This window comes from Syngnathoides biaculeatus, chromosome 15, assembly GCF_019802595.1.
Source record: "Syngnathoides biaculeatus isolate LvHL_M chromosome 15, ASM1980259v1, whole genome shotgun sequence".
NCBI lineage: Eukaryota > Metazoa > Chordata > Actinopteri > Syngnathiformes > Syngnathidae > Syngnathoides > Syngnathoides biaculeatus.
In genome coordinates this window covers 9,384,814-9,407,633 of record NC_084654.1, presented here as the reverse complement: position 1 = coordinate 9,407,633, position 22,820 = coordinate 9,384,814, and the positions used below count along the sequence as shown (strand labels likewise).

General features: G+C 40.3%; 1 pseudogene; it reads right to left on the bottom strand.

The window, feature by feature from the left end:
* Positions 1–7,708: 7,708 nt before the first annotated feature.
* LOC133513864 (5S ribosomal RNA) lies at positions 7,709–7,827 on the bottom strand (annotated as a pseudogene).
* Positions 7,828–22,820: the final 14,993 nt, after the last annotated feature.

Genomic DNA, 22,820 nt, shown 5'->3' with positions numbered 1-22,820 from the left:
CTTCAAACAAAAGGTGCTCTGTCCTGAATTGTTTAACACATCGAGATGTAAATGCCACAAAATCAAAGCTGGAATTCTGACCTTTTGCAGAATACTCATCTTTTGATCTGAAACCCAAATGTGTTCAGTATACAAAAAAAGAAGGAAATTGACCTTCTTTTGCATTTCTTCCTGCCCTCATCGACCTCTAAAATTGAAGTACCAGCTCCATAACATGGTCAACAGTCAGACGCCAAGAAATACATGAGACCCTCCTTCTTTAGCACGTTTCATTGGGGTTTGGCTGTTTTAGGTTCCCACTGTGCTCTTTTCAAGTGAAAAACTGACAACCCCAAATCAAGGCAAGTAGAATACAGCCAAGCAGTGGAAAATCAGCAAATAGTTCCGATGCTAAACTCTGGAAAAGATTTATCCTTCTCTTCCACAATTTGTAGTCAGTCAAAAAAATGGACAAGTAATGCAACTACATTTGTTTTTCGTTTTTTTTTCTTACTGAAGATTGTGTTCTACAGGGTCAGCGCGGGGGAACAGCTGTAGCATGTTGGCCTCACAGTTCTGTGGACTGGGGTTCAAATCCCGGCCCATCTGTGTGCAGTTTGCATTTTCTCCCCGTGTCTGCGTGGGTTTTCTCCGGGCACTCGGGTTTCCTCCCACATCTCAAAAACATGCAACATTAAATGGACACTCTAAATTGACCTCTCCGTACAGGGCACTTAACCACGCCTCCTGAAGTGACGTCACGCCATGTGCGCTGACGTAAGACAAACAGTAAAAATGGCAAATACAATTCAATACATTCTGAACTGAGACAGACTCCATGCTTCTGATTTCATTCAAATCAACGATATATCATAGATTCTAAATACAATACATTCTTAACTGAGAGAGACGCCATGCTTCTGATTTCATCCAATCATTCACACGTAGCAATGTTATGCTAGCGAAGAACGTCTCATTCATTTATACGAGACGTGTATAAAAATCAAATTTAGGGCATATCTTCGTGCAAACACAGTCTGGTTAAGCTTCGGCCACGAGCCAGCAAGAAAGCGACACGTTTGTGCAGTCCGATCATCGCTAAATATCGCTCAACAAAGAATAATTGTGTCAATCGATCACACGTAGCGGTGTTATGCTAGCGAAGAATGTATCATTCATTTATACGAGACGTGTATTTAAAATCAAATTTAGGGCATATCTTCGTGCAAACACAGTCTGGTTAAGCTTCGGCCGCGAGCCAGCAAGTAAGCGACACGTTTGTGCAGTCCGATCATCGCTAAATATCGCTCAACAAAGAATAAGTGTGTCAATCGATCACACGCAGCAGTGTTATGCTAGCGAAGAACTTCAAATTCATTTATACGAGACATGTATTGAAAATCAAATATATGGCATACCTTCGTGCAAACACAGTCTGGTTAAGCTTCGGCTGCGAGCCAGCAAGAAAGCGACACGTTTGTGCAGTCCGATCATCGCTAAATATCACTCAACAAAGAATAAGTGTGTCAATCGATCACACGTAGCAGTGTTATGCTAGCGAAGAATGTCTCATTCATTTTTACGAGACGTGTATTTAAAATCAAATTTAGGGCATATCTTCGTGCAAACAGTCTGGTTAAGCTTCGGCCGCGAGCCAGCAAGTAAGCGACACGTTTGTGCAGTCCGATCATCGCTAAATATCGCTCAACAAAGAATAAGTGTGTCAATCGATCACACGCAGCAGTGTTATGCTAGCGAAGAACTTCAAATTCATTTATACGAGACATGTATTGAAAATCAAATATAGGGCATACCTTCGTGCAAACATATCTGTTCCGGTTGATATTAGATGGATTTAGTTGATGATGCGGTCTTCCACAAAGTTTGATCCATCGAAGGCATTTTTCGGACTGGGTCTTCGGTTTTGGTAAGGGTACGAATCGAACTCCACCAACTAGCCTTTCAAGATACCTGTCGTCACTATTACAAAGTCCGTGACTACACCTCTTAACCATATTTTTTGTTAAATAACCCAAATACGCGATAAAACGCTAACAAAACCTATACTGGACCATGCAATGTTGTCTGAGAAAATGGCGGGAGCAAAAACGGGCTTTGGTTTATGCAGATCTCTGGCCTCTGATTGGTCAGTGACGCGGATTGCGTAATATCCACGGAGGGGTCAATTGCCCCTTGGTGTCATTGTGTGTGCGACTGTCGTCTGTCTCCATGTGCAGTGCGATTGGCTCGCTACCAGTTGAGGGTGCACCCTGCCTCCTGCTCATTGACAGCTGGGATAGGCTCCAACAGTCCCGCAACCCTCATAAGGATAAGTTGCTCAGAAAATGGATGGATGGATGCGTTCCCCAGACACCTCTCCCCTGTTACAGCAGAGCTTTTTAAGCAAACACATTGGTGAAGAACTGGGTTTTATGAAGATAAGTGAAGCTGTGATTTGCAACAGTTGTTTCGGCTATGAGCGCACTAGAGAGATTGGAAGTCAGAGATAAATACTAATACATACCAAATAAAGAGGCCACTGGTTTAAGGAATGTAGTTAAAGGTGACTGCACTTCTCTACGCTGAGACTAAACAAACATTCAGCAAAGACATACTTTAGTCACTGATGATTAAAAATCAAATAAGTGCAATTGCCTGACAAACATTCTTTTCGTTGACCTTCGCTCTGAGCGCTGATGTGTGAGAAATGCAGCGTCCAGTGAAAGGCGATGCTGGGCGGCAGAAGGCGGTGAGATGAACAGGTGACAACACACACCTCGCCCCTCCGTGAGATGGCTCGCCAGGCTCAGTTTACTGTAGAAAGTCACACAGCAGATGGTGCCCAAGGAAGTGAATTAGCATTGAGAGGCCACATGCGCCAGATGGGGGGAGAAAAGGAGACAAAGGAACTGAGGGGAAGCACAATGGCACAAAGGTAGTGAGGGAGTGTGTGTGTGTGTGTGTGTGTGTGTCTGTGCATGTGTGTGTGTGTGTGAGTGTGTGTATGCGTGTGTGTGTGTGTCTGTGCATGTGTGTGTGTGTGTGTGGTTAGGGGGAATATGTGGGTGTGTTTTATTGTTTGCCTGTGTGTGTGTCTTTGTTTTCACCAAGTTCATTGCTCCTTATTTCAGTTCCTGAATAGGTCTTGTCACAGAATCCAGTCAGTAACAACAAACGTTTTGCATGTGAAATTGGTGAACCTTTTTTGGTTTCTTCTTAAAAAAGGTCAAAAACTGAGGGAGGATATACCCCAAGTGGTGAAAGGCAGGATGTAAGCTTGCTTTAGCCACCTTCAATATAACATATCACTGTTAAGTTCATCATCCTGTTAATAAAATGTTTTTTCAGTTCTGGCCTTCTCCTGTGAGGGTTCTCGACTCCCTGTGCTATTGTTGTGCCTTGACATTTAATACGTGCACATTGTGCAAAGGTCAGAAAACGTGTTCTCTGAAAATTTGTGTTGAGGCTGGAGGAAAACAGCTATGTTTTGGTCAAGGTAATCTCACAGTGTCAGTGGTTCAGGAATGGCCACAGGAATGTTAATAGGGGGGACGGGTTCAAATTATTTAAATGCCACACAGATGTGCTACTAGTGACGCAATCTAAACTCTTGGTACCAGTTTGAAGTACAGTACAGTGTCGGAAACTCTTGTGTTTTCAAGTCCACAAGATTGTAACAAGAAATGTCTCGAGACAGTTGGGTTGCAACTTTACACTCGCCGGCAAATGTCCCACACTATCTTGTTTTTCAATCTTCTCCTCCAGCAACGCCCCCTTCATGGCCCATCTGGCTATGATTATTGGCTGTGGCCTAATCCAAGACTCTGTCCCTTCTGACACAATAGGGAGTCCCAGATCTCAGTCTGTCTTTTCTTTCTTTCTTTCTTTTACATTCCCTCGGTTGACCTCTCCTTCTTTCATTTTGTCTGTATTTTAACTAGGGTTCCTCTCCTCCTGTGTCTCCAGCCATTGCTGCATTCGTCACCAGGTGATGAGTGCCTGTGTGGCATCCTGCCAATGCCGACAGCTGGCAGGGAGAGGAAAATAAACAGCGGAGGTAAGAGGGCAAAGTGAAAGAGATGTGGAAGGAGGGAGGGTGCATGATAAATATCAGGATGTGTTCAAAATTCCAACATCACTGTTTGGAGTGCCAACAATGCAGCAAAAGTGAAGAAAAATCAATTAGTGGGATGCAGACAGACAACAAAGTAGTGGAAAAAGGCAAGGGCATCTTTTGTAGTTTTCCTTTATCTATCCATCAATCCATCAAAAGAATGTTTTTTATTAGGTGCAAATAAAAATGGACTTCCAATGTAAATTGTTCAAGAGTAATGTCAGAACAAGTCAAGATGCAGATTGGGCTGGGGAAGTAAGGAATGCCATACAGAAAAAGGAGCACATGACAACCAATCGCTGGTACTGCTTTTCTCTTGACTGAGATCTAGAGCCCTCTCAGTGACTGCATGAGCAGAAAGTGGAAAGGCAGTCATCATTTTTGAAAAGTGGGTAGATTCATACAATGGCCAAATGAAAACAGAGTTTTGCCTTTACTTACGACTGCTGCCTTGGTTTTGGCATGCAGATGCATGTTTACAAGTGTGTTTACATCACATGCACATGTTCATTCCCTGTTATCTGTTTCTGTTGTCATAGATTATATAGAATCATCTTGATTTAATTTGTAAAATTCTTAATCCAACACTACCTTGTTTTATTAAAAGCTTTCTCACAGCAGTAATTTTTGACAATGCGAAGCAAAAGATAAAAAGCAGATGAGTGACTGGAAATCCTTGATGGAGAGTCTCAACAAGAGCAACAGTCAGAAGGATTTCACAGAAAACAACACATATGAGGAAACTGACTCGCCGTTTTATCTGCAACAAAGATAACATTTTTATGTTTGTGGTTGTTTGTTTACACACCAACATCATTTTGTAAATAGTAAAATAAATAAAAATAAAAAATATTCTTGCTTATGTACTTATCAATCAATACAATGTCTAATACGCTTATCCTAACAAGGGTCACAGAAGTGCTAGAGCCTATCCCAGCTATCACCGGGTAGGAGGCAGGGTACACCCTAAACTGGCTGCCAGCTAATTGCAGGGCACATGGAGACAGACAACAGTCGCACTCACAATCACACCTAGGGGCAATTTGGAGTCTCTAATTAGGACATGTTTTGGGGATGTGGAGGAAACCGGAGTGCCCAGAGAAAACCCATGCAGACACGGGGAGAACATGCAAACTCTATACATGCACTTTAGGGTGGTTCTGCACCCCAGGATTGCCTTCCTCACTCAACAGTCTGCTGAAAGATAGACTGCAGGCCCGTATCAGGGTAGCTTGCTGTGCTCAAGGGTGGTCTGACTGACCAGTGGTGGCCTTACTTGTCTTCCAAGATAATAAATACTCAACTGTTTGCTAATGCTGCAACACTGAGGCTTAAATCTCATCTTGAGGGGGTAATGACAACATCCTAAAGACATGTTGTTAAGGTCTGGTCTTAAACGGTGCCAAACTTGTAAATTGCCCACTCTCCTGATGCAGCATCAATCCAGTGTTAGTGCTTAGTCAAGTACGGGATGTAAAGGAACATAATGAGTGACAGTTTATATATATGCTGAGTGTTTATTTGGCAGCATCACACTATTTCCTCACCTCCCTAGCCTGTAGTGTAAAAACAACATCAGCAGGGTTATAATATATGCAGCACATGCTTAAGTATGAGGACCCTGGTGGAAAAACATTTTGTTTTTTTGCAGATTGGAATCCCAAGCATCACAAGGGTTCTCAGTTGGGCTAAAAGGAGAAGTGAATTGAAGAGGGGATTTAGAAGGGAGGGAAACAAGAATGCAGCATTCCACCAGTGAGAAACGTGGTGCTTTAGGAACGACTATAACATTCACAAGAAGCGTGCTAATGGTACGATGTTTATTGAAATAGTGAGAAATGGGTTGGTAAAAATACACATTAAAGATGATTTGATCTGTGCAGAAGGGGCTGAAACTCTCTCACACTCAAAAAGAGTCTGATTAAGAGAGGGGCTGGGGGCTTGAGAAATGAGACAGAGCCAAGAGAAGCAAATCGCCACTTTTTTCAAACACTGAATGTATGTCAGTGGGCTGCGCAATTTGCACGGCCCACATCTGAGTTCCTTGGTCCTCGCCAACGATTCAGAGCACTTAAGTACAGTCGTCTGCTGCCAAAGAAGCCAATTCATATTCCGAGTGCGTACGCTGCACTCTCACGCAGCACAGAGTGCACTCTCCCATTGACTGGCTAATGGACAGTGTGAAGAGTTCTATCTGGCCAGCATTTTCACTTCATTAAAGTCTCACTGGCTCTGCTTCAGCATCTTTATCATTAAATACCACTTGGAACTGCAAACATTTGTGGATGAAACATAACACAACACTTTTCTTTTTTAGATTCGTTCAGGATTTTAGAAACTTCATTTACTTCCGTTCATCCACAAAAAAAAGTACCAAATGGAGTTGTTGTTAGTTTTAATGTTAAGTTTTTAAATCTATATTGTCTGATCATTTTAATCTGAGGTCTTTGAACAGCCAACAAGAACAACATCTCAAAGGTAAAGATTACAAAGGATAAGCATGCTGACTTCTTTTTCATATTTGTAGCCAAGTAAAGCAAAATCTTTATTTTCACTGCTTGGCCCTTAAATAAATCCATCCATTCATTTTCCATCCCACTTGCCCTCATTCGGGTTGCATTTGTCCTGGCGCCTATACCAATAACATTGAGCGAAAGGGAGGATACATCCCAGATTGGTCATCACCCAATTGCAGGGCATAAACAACATTCACAGTCACATGGACACCTATGGACAATTTAGAGTCTTCAATTAATCCACCATGAGTGTTGAAATATGTGAGGAAGACGCAGTCGCAAGAAACACACACACACACACACACACACACACACACACACACAAAAGCACAACGAAATATAGAAACTCCCACTTGTAGAGCTCAATGGACATACGAAGCAAGGAGGACGGCTCGACCGAGAGGACATGCTAACCATTACACCAGGCATGCCACCTAATCCAGACAGAGGGGAAATATTGTACACCTTTACCCATATACTAGTCCAGAATTGCTACCCTCTAAAAGTTTGAATATCTTGCACTTCAACTGTCTGGATGATTCTTAAAGATGCACTTACTTTGGCCTTCTCTGAAACTGAGACTATCTAACTGTTCAACATTTCAGTACTTTTTGGACAAACTGCTGTTCTCAAACAAGGAACTCAACAGTAAAATTCACAAAAGGTCTTCAACCTTTAAGAACCTCCACTTCTATACTTTTCTGTCAATCTTCCAGTTTCTCTCTGTTGCAAAATGATTATAATAGTCCGTGACGCTTTCAACCAGGAGTGTCCAAACTATGATCATGGTGCCATTTTTGGCCAGCCATCCGTTTTTTAGTGGACAAAAGCATGTACAAAAAGATTTGACGTGGCCGCTGCAACGCCATTGGGTGTGGGCCTTGATAAAGTGGGGGATTAGGACACTACAACTACGACTACGACTACTAAATTTTAAATAGAGCTTTTCTACATCAGTGGTCGTCTTCTTTTCCTTTCGTCTTGTCCCTTTAGGGCTCGCCACAGCATGTCATCTCAGATGCACGCATATTTGTTTGGCACAGTTTTACGGCGGATGCCCTTCCTTACGCAACCGCTCTGCATTTTAGCCAGGGAGAAAAGCTTACAGCACCTGATATTTCCAGGCAGTCTCCCATCCAAGTACTAACCAGGGACAAACCCGCTTAGCTTCCGAGATCTGACAAGATCGGGCGTTCTCCGGGTAGTATGGCTGAAAGCCCATCTTTTTTTACATAAATAATGAAACTAAAATAGTTTTGTGAACTTTCCCTACAATAGCTGAAAGGAGTTATTCCAAAACATGATTTCACTTCCTTGTGCTCGGTCTCAAGGTTAGCTTTGTGAAGACATCATATTGATTAATTACAATCTTCAAGTAAACATTACTTTAATGATTGTCAGCTCACTGCAGGTTACTTTTGTTTTGATTCTAAATCTGGAAATCTGCTCAGAACAGGGGTGGATCTATTTTAGTGGGATACAGCACTGCGGGGCACCCCAAAAATCATGAAAAGCCAAAACAATTCTTTTTAACCGAAAGCTATGATTTAGCAGTTGCTGAAAATAAATGGAATTTATTACCTGATGGATGGTTGTACTGTGTTTCATGAAACAGAAAAATATCAAAGTAGCCTTTTCATCCATCACTATTTCTGCATGGCGCTTTCAGAGGAAAACGCTTGGACAACCCTGCTCTCAGATCAGTGGCAACTTCCCACTGAGAACAGTTTAAAGTCTCACAGTGGCAAGGATTGTATGTGGTATTGTCTTGGGCTCACAATGTCAAAAAATTAAAAGCAAAATGAAGAAGACTGTTGATCAGAGATGGGAATAAATCACATACGTGCAATTCACAAGAAAGTTTCCAGTTATAACCTTCAAATCTCAAAAAAGTCCCAAGTCACTGTAGGGAAAAAAATAAAAAATAAAAACAAATCAAGCAAGTCAAGTTAGTTGCCACTAAATTTTTAGCAAGTCACAACATACTGTATATTGGAGTGTTAATTTTTTTCCCCCAACAAATAGTCCACAAATAAAGTGATTGACCAATTCATTCTAAAACTTTACTAAGATATTTTGTGAACAGAGTACATACAATCTTGAAAGATACTGTTGTGATTTACGGGTTGCGGTCATTATGATTGACACAATGATTGTATGAACAGAGTTTAAATGTAAACACATCAGTGGAGCTGAAGAATACATGCTGACTGAAATAGCATAATAATGGTATTATAGAGCAACTCCATCAAGTAATGTGGTTCCAGTGCCATTGTTCTGTGATCAATGTACTGAGTTGGCCATTACTACCACATGCAATTAGCTAGCTAACTATGTTTACACCCAAAAATGCACTATTCACAGCATGCTCCAATTTCCACAACAACTCGATGTTGTTTTTTTTATAAGCTATTTGGGGTTTTTCAGGGGAATGGGGTACTATATATATAAATTTAAAGCTTTATGAGTATATAACTAGTGGGGAGTTTGTGCTCAAGTGTTTTTCATGTACAGTGCCATGAAAAATTATTTTCCCCCCTCCTGATTTCAGTTTATTTTTTTGGGATATCATACACAAAGGTTTCAAATCATCAAATCAATTTTGATATCACTCAGCGACACCCCAAGGAAATTTTAAAAATGCAGTTTTCAAATGACAATTCAATTTATTAAGGCACAACAAAAACATTTTGTGACCCTCTGTGAAAAAAGTAATTGCCCCCCACCTTGTTAAATCACAAAGTCACTGTGACTAACCAAAACTTTGGGAAAGGTGAGTCTGGAAAAGGTGACAAAGGCATTTCCAAGGCTTTGGGGCTCCAGCAATCTACTCTAAGAGCCATTATCCACAAATTGAGAAAACTGGGAACAGTGGCAAACTTTCATAGGAGTGGATGACCAACTAAAATTAATCCAAGAGTGCAGCGACAATTCATGCAGGATGTCACAAAAGAACCTAGAACAACATCTAAAGACCTGTAGGCCTTGCTGGCCTCAGTCAGGGTCAGTGTTCATGACTCTACCATAACAAAGACACAGGCCAAAATGGCATCCATGAGAGTGCTCTCAGGCGGAAAACCCTGCTGTCAGCAAAGAAAACAAAGGCTCCTCTCACATTTGCCCCCAAAAATCTGCATGATCCTCAAGCCTTTTGGACAAACATTATGTGGACTCACAAATCAAAAATTATATCTTCCGTAAAATTAGCACTTGACAAAAAAAAACATTGTGCCAGCGGTGAAGCATGGTGGTGGCAGTGCGATGGTCTGGGGCTGATTTGCTCCATCAGGACAAGCACAACTTGGTTTGATTAATGGAAGAATGAATTCTGCTGTGTAATCGAAAAACCCGAGTGAGAAAATCCAGCTATCAGTTCATGCCCTTCAAACTCAAGTGTCTTGGATCATGCTGCAGGTCAAAGATCCAAAACACACCAGCAAACCCACCTCTGAATGGCTAAGAAAAAGAAAAAGAAAAATCAAGGTTTTGGAGTGGCCAAATCCAAGTCTGGATTTAAATCCAATTGAGATGCTGTGGTATGACCTCAAATGGGCAGTTCATGCGAGAAAATCCTCCTATTTGGTGGAGTTGAAACAATGTTGCAAAGAAGAGTGGGATGAAATTCCTGCAGAGTGATGTGAAAGACTCATTACCAATTATCGCAGAGGCTTGATTTCACTTATTTCTGCCAAGGATGGCACAACTGTTTTTCGGTTCAGGGGCAATTACATTTTCACACCGGGCCAGAAATGTTTGGATTTTTGGTCCCTTCATAAATTGGATTGTCATTTAAAAACCGCATTTTGTACTTCCTTGGGTTGTCTCTGAGTGATCTAAAAAATGGTTTGAAGATTTCAACCTTTGTAATGTGATAGATATGACATGAAAAAAAAAAACAGAAATAACAGCACTGTTGAGTGAGCTTCAAGATGAATGATGTGGGGAAATATTTTTTGGCCCTTCAAGCTTGGGATGTATAGGCTTAGGAAAAATGTGAGGAATTTGACTGACAGTTGATCAGGGAGTGGTTGGAGCACATTCAGCTGACACTCCTCTTGTGTCTGAGAGGAGAGAGGATCATTTTTTTTTTCAGGCTTTTGAAGCCTCATTTCATATTGGTAGACAACTTTGAAAATTCAAAGTATTTTTTAATCACTCAATTTAGTGGGGCAATTACTGAGACTTCTCTGTAATCTTTCAAATTTACAAGACATTTTTAATTTCACTTTGCAGGCACTTTAAAGAAAAAAAACAATTCCGACTGAATACTAGCTACAACTATATTTATAACTTCCTACATAGCTGTAGATAAAATACCAAAGCTGTCAGTATCCCTTATGTACGTGAGCGATGTGTACTGCGCTGGGTACATTCAAGTGAATGTAAGCGAGATAAGCCTTTCATTGTATCTACCCTCTTATTCTTAGGTACATCCTCTCTCTGTAGCAACCCACCTTTTCTTTAACGCGATAACTTTTTTATGGTCTAATAAAAACGATAAAGTACAATATACTGTATTTGCTGCTTCAAAAGCCTATTACAGGCTTGTCGTTCAAGGCATCCATATATCAAATCATTTAATGTGCGGGTGTGAGAAACATATAGTATATACGGTAAAGGGTCACATCATAAAATGTTTTCCACGGCATCCAAAAAAATTTCCCAACAGCTGAGAATGACAGCAAGTGTGGCAGAAATGTCAGAAAGAAGACTTTTCTGCTCAGGCTTGCCCTTCACACGGCCCATGGTCTCCAGTAATAAACGGGCCTTTATGTGTGTGTGTGTTTGTCAGCGTGTACAATGTGTAACACGAATACCATCTGCCTCTGGAGCCAATGGTAAGTTTTAAGGTGTGAAAGGAAGTTTCTTGTCAGAGTGAAGAAATACGTTATGACTGGAAACACGAGAGTTTTGCTGTTCTGTACATGAACATGGTTACAATGTTAACAGTATGACTTTTATTGGACGGTATATCCCCCCTCAGAGTAAACGGACATTTTATAAGCATTTATCTCTTGGAATGTTTTATGGACTCAGTACGTGATGTTTACAATACTGCGGGTGCTTGGACAATTTGGACACTTTTACGCAGAACCTGCTGCTTGCCAAGAGTCTTTTTCATGACCTTGCCTAAATGATCACTACCTCTGGAAAAAGAAAAAATGTTTGGTAATACCAGTAAAAATATCCAAAAGTAATCTTAATATTATAAAAAAATATAGACTTGAGTTCTATCATTTGTTTTGATCGGTTACTTACCTTTTTTAAGGAGCATTGAGTGAAGATTTGATACATTTTACATGCCACATGATGGTGCCTTTACAAATTGGGCATCATAATACGAAAAAAAACCTGCTTCCCAATGATTGAAAAATCTTTTACGAAGACTCAGGTCTGTTTTGTTTTGTTTCCTCAAATTAACCCTCAAGTGTAGCCCTCGAAGGGAAGAGAATAGTCACACTGATCGCACAAAGTCAGCTATTTTGTTTTGTTGCCGTTATTCTCAAGATCCTGTCGACTCATGATTGTGACCATCAGTGAAGGTTTCCTCGTGAATCTGCGGATGTGATCGTAGCATCAATCTGACCATTGAAGTGATTAAGCAGTCTAATAGGAGGCATGACCTTATTTTAGTCTCAATGACAACATAATTTATTTCGTGATCAAAATATTCGAAAGACATTTTGGTGTGAAATTATGATTTGCTCCAATATCTTAACCAACACCAAGTATCAAATATGTGCTGTCAACAAGACAGAGACAAGAACTGAATCTGTGGTCCTCACCCTCATTTCAGGGTCACTGTCCTCTCGGTCCACTTAGCCAAGCCTTTTTTGACCTCTCCTGCCCAGGAGGCTCATCCTGTTTCCTGCAGTTTCCTCTTCCCCACGGGCAGGAAATTGCTGGAGGCCACGGATACACACATGCACACGCACGTGCACACACGCACACATGTGTACACAAGGGATACGGCAGGAAGTGAGCTCACCGAAACACCTGCGACCAGGAAATAGAACAGACGTTGAACAAAGTACTTTGTCCGTCTCTTTGTCTGTCTGTAACTTTGTTTGTCTTTCTGTCTGTCTCTCTCTCTCTTTCTCTCAACGTATACTACAGTTTGCACACAAACAAAATCAGAAGCCACAAAATACCTTGTGACTTCCGCTACTGCTACTGGCAGTAACGCCGTGACAAAAGTAACAAAATGTGAGATACTGAAGCACAAGTTGTTTTTAAAGTTTTGAGATTGATAAAAACAATGCAATTGTAAGTAATATTTATTCATGAACCAATTAAACACTGTGATTTAAACTTCTTTCAGATCAAGATTGTGTGCAAGATTGTTGTAAAAGGTGAGCCAACCATTGGGCCATTTTATTTCTTTACAGTGCAGCGTCACCGAGCAGTCCATTTCCACAGACATCCCATCTACGAGTTTACGAGTGCAGTAGCCAGCAAATTGAAATGACATTCTGTATCTGATTTACCATCTTGGCTGCTGATTGAAAACTGTGCTGTGTTTGCCCTGTCTACAAAGGCATTGTAAAAGGGGCAAAATATGTTTATAGCAAAATAAAACTTCCACACTTGAGAGCCGCTTCAATTTACACGTCTTAATGCAGGAGGATCCTAGTCCGATTTTTCTATCCTCCATTTAAAGAAGCCACCCACAAGTAAACACAACTCCCGTAGACTTGTGACCTTGTCATATCCTGTCAGAGGTGTACGTATCTCCATGAGTGATGCCACATGAGCGTCATCTTCCCAGCTTGCAAGCTACGCTCAGCTTGTGTAAATTTGTGTGCACAAGATTTATGAATGAACCAGTGAGCTAAGTTGGCAGAGCTTCTTGACTGCCTTGGCGTGTGTGTGGATGGATGGAACTTCCTCTCAAAAGATGTGCGATTTACTGCACTCTCACAGCTGTTTGGTGAAGCACTCCGGGGAAACACCCTTTTGTTATTGGGATTGTTTGGATAAAGTGTTATGAACTGAGAATCCCCCGCATGCAGCGCCATTTGACTTTGATTCAGGACCTAGGTACATGGAGAGTAAGGGCCACTCGAGCACTTTAAACTCTTTCAGCCAGCATTCTCCTAGGTGTACATCATCAGATTATAGAGCATGTCAGGAAAGCTTGGAAGGGAGGAATACGAGTCAGGCGAATTACATTTTCCAAATGTTGTTACATGACAGATTCTCAAAAGGCAAACATATGAAGACTGTTAGTTCTTGGAGACAACGCTGCTATCATGTCTATGCAAAGACTGAAAAGTTGCACACAGTTTGGATGTGACCCGAGTACATCAAACCCAAGACAACAATGAGGACCACAGGCCTGCTGTTTGTGGTTACTGTATGCTCTTTTTCTGTGTGATTTTGCCTCAGAATGGGGAGGATGCAGTGTTTCATTACAAAATACAGCATTTACACAAAAAAATATTAATATTCATTGCATGTGTACATTTCTGGTGAGAAATAGCAATGCAAGAGGTCCTATGGCAGCACTTTGTACATAGGTTGAGACGTCGTCGTTTATTTCCCAGCTTCATAAAGTTATCAGTTATTACAATAAAGTTATTATTCCAGTAAGTATTTGTATGCAAACCACTTCTAGGCCATGAATATAAAACAATAGAGTTTGAAACAAAAAACAGGACTGTCTGAGTGAGTCTTCTTGTGCTGCCTGACAACATATTCTTATGTCGATGCACAAACGAGTTCATTGTGTGCCCTTCGTGACCTTAAAACAAAGTATGTTAGGATTGTCGTAAACTGAGGAATCACTGTTATACATAAAAATTGCCCATGAGAATTTGTTGCTCAACTGTGATTGAAGTTCCCCTTTCGAGCTTGTTTAACAACGCTCGGCTTTCAGCGCTTCAATGATTCATTGCTCATGACGCATACCTGTCTGAAAAGTGTAGCGTTATTGCGGAAAGTTAAACAATAATTCAGGGGTCAGTGTCGTAAATTATAGGAGGGATTTGATGTAAGCCTTTAACAAAATTAATCACATTCTTCTGAGTTGAGTGGGAATGCTGGGATTGCTTTATATAACTTTCCATGATGAAGAGTATTTTCACCTGTAAATTTCAGAATTAGAGCACCTCAGTGAAAGCATTTTTAATCCTGTGCAGTTTCATGATGAGTTTATCATCAAATATCATAAATAAACTGCAAACATGCATTCCGTCAGCCACTTAAACACTTGTCTTGGGTTTATTTAGGAACTCCTAATTGGTGGATGACTACCTTTAGCAGGCAGCCAGGATGGGGCCACGTCAAAGACGCTTTCTCCTCTGATCTCTCCTGGGGGTTTGTTAATGGGCTGGGTTTGGGCAAATAGATCGACTGGTCAGTCAGCCCCCCTCAAGGAGTAGTCTATGCGTGAAAAGGCCATAAACACATTTACAAACATACTTCTTTTATAGTAGGTGTCAAAACCAGGAGGGCTTTTTCAAAACTGCAAGAAAAAAAATATATAAAGAAACCCAAAATAAACAGCCGGCTTTAAAGACTTTGGTCTTTAAAGCCGGCTGTTTAATAGCATAGAAAGTAGAAAATCAACTAAATCTGACATCCAGGTAGTGGACTGGGTTGTTAATCAAGTGACTGTACCTTGGCTGCAGTTGTGGGAGATTTGTCAGAGTTCAGCAAACCACATTTGTGTTTTGTTTTTGTAAAGTGCAATTACTTTAAGTCACTGACAGTGTAATGGTTCACTGACCTGACTTCTTTGCAAGCAGCTTGAATTTAGTTCCCACTCAATGATGTTGTGAATGTAAGTATGAATAGTTGTCTGCCTGTATACAGAATATGCCCTGTGATTGACTGGCAAGCTGTCCAGGGTCTAGTCTGCCTTTTGAACAATGTTAACTGGGATTAACTCCAGTGACCCACAACCCTGAACACGATAGGCTGCAAAGAAAATGGATGGATTGAGGGATGGATGATTGGAAAGTATTGGTAAATTGTAAACACTTAACTTTTCATAAAATTTTGGTCCATATTTGGAAATTTATGGTAACTGTTTACATCTCTTTTTAATATTTTCTGAGTCTTTTCCAAGTGACTCCAGTGATCTGGGTTTGAAAGGCTTACTTTAGTATCAGTGTTTGCTCTGCAGCGTTATTATTTTGTTACTCAACTTCAGCATAGCCTCGATTACCCAACGTCCTCTCATCCTTCTACCTCCTCCAGATGTTTTAAATTCTTTGGATGTTTATCATCCTGACTCACTGACTCCTGCAATTGCTAATTGTCTCTTGGTGACAATCCTTCCAATGTGTCATCCCACCCTATCTCTGGGGAAAAATTGTGAGCTTCCTGTTCCTCCGGGACGAGCGACGCCATATCTTGCATGTGTTCTGCTGCCCAGTGGGGCCACAGCTACATCCTGAATGATCTTGGGGCCATTCGGGACGAAGTGGGGAATGGGAAATGGAATCATCTATGACAGAGTGGTAAAAGCAATACATTGTGTGATAGCTTGGTACAGTTTCGGTGAACCCAATTATTACACTTTATTATGACATGGTGAAAGAAATCTCCAGAGGGTGAGATTGATGTGTGTGTGTAGTGACTCCACTTTCACTTGCATAGCAGTCATGAGTAAGTTCATTCTAACTCAGCATCCATTCTGTTCATTTATTTTCCAGTATATATCCTGACTGTGAATTTATGAAGCATTATACAAATTGCATATTCCATTTACCTGGAAACTGAGCCGAAATTCCCATAACTTAATCTGTGAGATTGATGGGTCGCAGATTCTGTGACAAAGATTGTCCAATCTGGTGGGTCACCAGGATTTTGAGCATAGCATCAGCAACCAAAATAATTTACTGTGCAATTAATGTGAGCTGTCACACCCTTTGAATGATTTTGATTAAGGGCTTCTTTAAGTTACCGGTTAGCTCAAGAGGTTGTAATTCTACTACACTCATGTATTAGTAAATTTTATTCACCTAATCTTTAATACTTATCATTTCAGTGTAGTTTTGTAGGAATTTGAAAATTGTTGTTTTTTTTTTTAATCCATTTTATTTGAGTCGTAAAAATAACAAAGACCTTTTTGGAATGATCTTTTCAGTAAAATACAGCCCTTTTCCAAATTAGCATATTCCATCCATCTATTTACTGAGCTGTTTTTCCTTAGAAGAACTGAAGAACACATCTAGATTGAAGACTTGTATGTGCCAAGCAAAACAGGAGAAGCTAATCCATGCTTTTATCTCAAGTAGACTTGACTATTGTAATAGTCTTCTGACTGGGCTCCCCAAAAAGAGCATAAAACAACTGCAGCTCATTCAGAACACTGCAGCTCTGGTTCTTACCGGAATAAAGAGGTCAGAGCATTTTATTCCAATTCTAAAGTCTTTACAGTAACTCTCAGTCAGATTTACAAAAAATTTTAAAGTTCTGCTACTAGTTTTTAAATTAAAAAAAAGTACATAGGTCCTGAATACAAGAAAAGAGATGCTAACGAAATATTAATCCAGTAGGTCTCTGAGATCGATAGACTCAGGTCAAATAGTGGCGCGCATTGTCATGTACTGCCGTGCATTTCCATTATTGGATGCTGATTCTGCTGATGCTGATGACTCACCTGCCTAAAGTAAGCCACTCTATACCTTGTTCTCTTTTTTGACTCCTGTGTCTCCTCTATCTCTGTGTTCCCGTGTTACTGAACGTGGGTCATTCCTGCCACCAATCTCCCTGCCAAAACATCCAGGACCACCTCATCAACCTTTTCTCAATAAAATGTTCATCTTAAATCTGCCGCCGTCTGCTCTTGGGTCCAGCTCCTCTCTATACATGACACAGAGTCCAAAGTGGTGAGCAACATGGTGGAGCAGCATTTAGCTATTATGCTGGACACAAATAGAAAGGTCCCAAACAAAGAACGTCAGCCCCAAGTGTGAATGCTTTTAGGGCCAAGTTGTAACCTCTTCGTTTTTCACATGGTATGTAGATCATTTCCACTTTTAAATGCTATTTCTTGCACTGTACATTGTTTTGAGTGTAAATGTTTCCACTTTGTTTAAATTGTTTAGAAGCAACCCTTTTTTTTTGTGTTTTTAAATCTTTTTAATCATGTAATGTCATGAAATGCGTTCTACAAATTATTCTGCTTTGCCTTGCAATATAAACTCACTTCACACCATTTACATCAGAATTCCAACGCTGTTTTTATGTTCACTCCAGCCGAGTAGACCAGAAAACCAAAACAGAAAAGAATGAATGAATATAGAAGAGTCAGATTATTCACTACACTGTTTTTATCGATATGAAAGACATTTTCCACGAAGTTACTCAAGATTCCAGTTTTCCATTGTGAGTCTAGATGTGCCACAAAAATGACACTTGGGCTGACAAGAAGATGAAAAAGAATCCAGTCAGGCACACACATGCCCACTTTAAAAATGGCAACCCTTAAATCTGCAGATTCCGTTTGCACTGCATTGTTATTTGTGTGTATGTGTCGACACTACCAAACTCGTGTCTGGTTTTCATAGCTTGGATTCCGCAGGTTGTCTGTTTACAAACTGCAGATATTCCCGTTTGTCTTTCTCCATCTTGAGACAATTTCAGGGACTATTGATATATAGATCATGAAGACCTTCACAAGTAATTGATGCCAATGTGTTATTTAGATCATGTCTGCCAAAGCACATTTTCTCATTATGTCTGGTTTGCTGTTATTCAACTTCCTCTCATACACGTTCTCTGACCACCACCAACTCCCCTACATTTCTTCTCTTTCTTTGTAGTTTTTTCAGCCTGGTTCTTCCACCATCCCTTAGGGAGCTTAAGAGTGTTTGAACTAGAGCTCAAGGGACTCCAACAAAACATACAATCAGAAGAAAAAAAATCATGAAAAGTCATGGACATTTATGTACACAGTCCAAAATATACAATAAAATCAAATAAAAGAAACTTGGTATTCTGATACATGGCCTCAACTACTCACCAAGAGTTGGAACAAAAAAGTAAATATTTTAGAAAAAGGTTACCTTGAGTGGAAATTGCACGAGTGTTATGTTGATTTTGATCTGCTTCACTTGTCATCTGACTTTAATGATTCATTACCACATCACAGAATTCTTTCAGACGTTTTGGGGAACATTCCATCCACAACAGGAAGCTGTTCCTTGACACATGGACACAACGCACGGAAGATGGTCAGGAATGTGCTGAGACGGGAATATGGTGGAAAGATGATCAGATCCACGCATGCCGACAACCAAATAACATGCACACGCACACACACAGACGCACGCACGCATGCACACACACACAGTATGTCAAATGTAACTACAATTATCATCATGGAATTTTCCAAAAGCAACTTTACTTCAATTACAATTTCCTTCAGTGATATAATAACATTAACATACATTTTCTAATTAAACTGCATCATCTCCTTGCATGTTTTTGGAATTTACTCCCCAATGCTGCCAATACCAATGTACCACATTAGACAGCTAGCTCAAAGTAATTTATACAAAAACTTTTAAAATGCACATGTTATAATGCCATCTTTTCATCCATCCATCCATCCATCTTAGGCGCTTATCCTCATAAAGGTTGTAGGAGTGCTGGAGCTTATCCCAGATGTCAGCAGGTAGGAGGCAGGGTAGACCCTGAACTGGTTGCCAGCCAATCAATTGCAGGGCACATACAGACAAACAATAGTCACACTCACAATAACACCTCGGCGCAATTTAGAGTGTCCAATTAATGTTGCATGTTTTTGGTATGTGGGAGGAAACTAGAGTGCCCAGAGAAAACCCACGCATGCACAGGGAGAAAATGCAAACCCTAACCACACAGGTGGGGCTGGGATTTGAACCCTGGTCCTCAGAACTGGGAGGCCAACGCTTTACAGCTGCCCTACAGTGCCGCCTCATCTTTACATATATACTAATAATTCATTTGTATGCTGCTCTATCTCATATTATTTGTAATTATAAATCGCTCATTTTTTGTGTAAAGGCTTTTATTAAAATATCTCCTTAATTACATGAGACTTTTGGCCAGGATGCTTCATTGATTAAAAAAAAAGGTGTTTGTGGTCAGCTTTTTTTTGTTCTGACTTTCACATCAGTATAATTGGGATTTAAATGGTATAAAACTGGTGAACATATTTACTTTTCAACCCTCTCTTGATTTAACTGCCTCCCTGACAGTCATTTTCTCTGTCTGTCTCCTGTAGCGAGGCTGTATGTTCTCTTCTCCCCACACTAAAATGACAAAATGATAATTTAACGACAGTAAATAATAAGCAAGGTTTTCAAATTGCAGTTTTCATTCGTTCAAAATCTTGTATAGGTTTCATGAAAAGCAATATATAAGATAAATAAGCATGTTGCTAAGCATAGATGCCTGACAAATGTTGCCTGTGTTGATATCTTCCTTGTCACTACGTTGAGTCATTTTTAGTGTTTTACTGTTTTAGTTTTGTTTTTTCATTTGTATGACAGTTAAAGAACGTTTCAATGTTAATTGATCAATGAATAATGAATCATTTACATTATTTTATTAGTTTTATTTTTAAAACAACCAGAATACAAGAAGAGATTGTGTTTAATGTTAGTTTCTACAGTACGACACTATTTTCTGTGTATTTTTAGTCAGGTTTACTTATGTTTTTAGATCATACTGTATTTTGTATTTTAGGTCATGTTTACCTTTATTCGCCAGATTCTTTTCCAATAATGTTCAATGACCATCAACAATGTCAGAAATTTTGAGGGCTCTGTCACCTATGTTGGTCCCCTAGTCAGTGTTTTTTTTTTTTTTGTTTTGTTTTTTTTAAGGCTTTTGAAAGGCAGTAATGGAGTGTGGCAAGAGGTCTTGGATCTTTTTTTTTTTTTTTTAAGACCATTGTGCCGGGTCTTATTAAGAGGATCACATTTCTTTCTCAAAACTCTGAAGGGGTTGGGGGTAACGACTTCCTGTGGCCATGCTACAGTCACCAAACCCTTTCAAAGATAAGCCCAAACAGATGGACCAGACAGAAGTGAAGAATTGAATTTTTCAAATGCTTATTTTCACATTTGCCTTTCCTGTTTACCCCATCACATATTTTGTTATGCTTCCACTTCCTTGGCTGATGAAGCTGATTTGTTGATTCACGCAAACTCCCACACATATGAGTTTTCCTATCCTCCTCTGCTATATATTTCTCCTTGCAACTCGCGCCTCACTTGCTTTGAGCCTGCTCCAAAGTTTAAATCATTCTTGTGCTGTATTGAGATACAGCCCCGACACTCAGCCCCGACAAGCAGCACAAGCTTTATATCTTTGGACTCTCCAAGGTATGGGACAGAGGCGTCAGATCTCACTGACTATGACCATCTGGAGAGCGTTAATGAAATAAAGGCAAATCATACTCTTCAAGCACTCTCTGTCACTGGCAGGAGCTCAGGGCTCAGCCGGAGATAGAATGGGGAAATGGAACACAGAAAAAGACAATTAGAAAAGTTTGTTGATTTGTGTCCTTCAAAACAAAACAGACGCTGAAAATGTGGCCATTTTTTCCCTACCACCAAAATGATTGCGGCATTTTGTCATAACTGTAGAGCCTGAATGATCAGAATGGAAAGACTTTAATTGTGAGAACATCAAGTCCCTCCATCAAATTGTAAATGGCAGACTGTGAAATGTATGATCACGTAGCAAGGAAGGGCAAAGGGGTTCAGGGTCAGTGAGGATGTGTGTACGATTAGCGTGCCTGGTGAATAGCCAAATGTGAGAGTAGGTTATTTGTAATGCTAACCTTTGACCTCTGGGTTCAAGGATGTCGTAACTACGTTTCCTCTCCTCTGTTATTCATGTACGTGGTCTCACAAGGGAAATCGGATGTATTTCCTGGTTCAGAAAGTCCCCTTTTTCACTGTGTAGTGGCTGAATGGGAAAATAGTGATAATAGTGGAGCAATGAGGTCAACTGGCCCGAGGATGCCCTCTCTCAATCGCTCTCAGCTTTGGCTGACCCAGATTGCAGGGAAAGGCTAAAGCAGATCCTGGTCTAGCCATTAGAACACCCACAGATCTGAATGCATCCCCCTTTAGGAGTTTATTTACAAAGACAATGCATCTGCGGGAGATCGCAAATGGCTGAACATCCTGATTTGCACCAAGCTGGGTGTTCCGGTGTTACAGAGGGAGTATCCTTGGAGATGCACATGGCGGAGTGATAATTTGGTGGCAGTTGGTGGCAGAAAGTCAATCTGAGCTTGCGTCTGTTCAGATCACGTCTAAGTGCTGATGCAGTAGGGATTTTGATCAGGTTTCAGTCAGACAGATTCTGAGCTTCATGGGAATATTTCATTTGCCCATGGTTATCACCAGCTCATTCTGTAAGAGTTCCCGTTCACATTGTCTGTTACTACACCATGGCTAGAACAGTGACAATTCTCCACTCACATGTGGATTGCTGCAATTATGCATCATCCGAGCAGGTACAGAGAATGACACCATGTCGCCACATGTCAAGAATGTTAGTTGCACAATATTTTAAAGGAAATAAGAGGAGTTCCTTTCATTGGAAGTGATTGAAGTGGCAACAGAGACATGGCGGTGAGAAAAAAAGGACGCAGGACGGTGGTCTAAAGTGTGGCTGAATTTAGTTTTTAAAAAAAAGGGATCAGTCCACTCAGTGTAACACGTACAAAGCCCACTTCCAATCAACCTGGGACATTGTGTAAAACAAATTCAGAACACATATATTGAAAAAAAAAAACAAAGTACACTTCACTGATAAACGTCATTGTTACAGTTTGTGAAAATGTCTGACTTCACGCATTCAATGAATCTAGGGGCACAATGTCAAAACTCCTTGTTTGTCACAACTCAGTGACTTAGATCCAAACCACTGTTGTGCGAACCAAGAAATGCCTAATGGGAGAAGCAAGAACTTCTCAGTAAAAAAAAAAAATGAAAAATCAATCCATTGTACATTATATATGACTAACATAATAACTTGATATTTGGGATCTTATTTTTATTGAGTTCTGAAAATAAGCCTTTTGCAGTATTTGACTAGTTATAGATACCCCGACCTTCCCTCATTCTGGATGTGGGAACCCGATGGAATTCTCTTTACCTAATACTAGAGCGATTCACAAAGCAGTACTGTGCAATCCAAATGCCAGTTTGGAACAACTGCAAAAAAATATGGAAAGGGACAGGTAAATATGG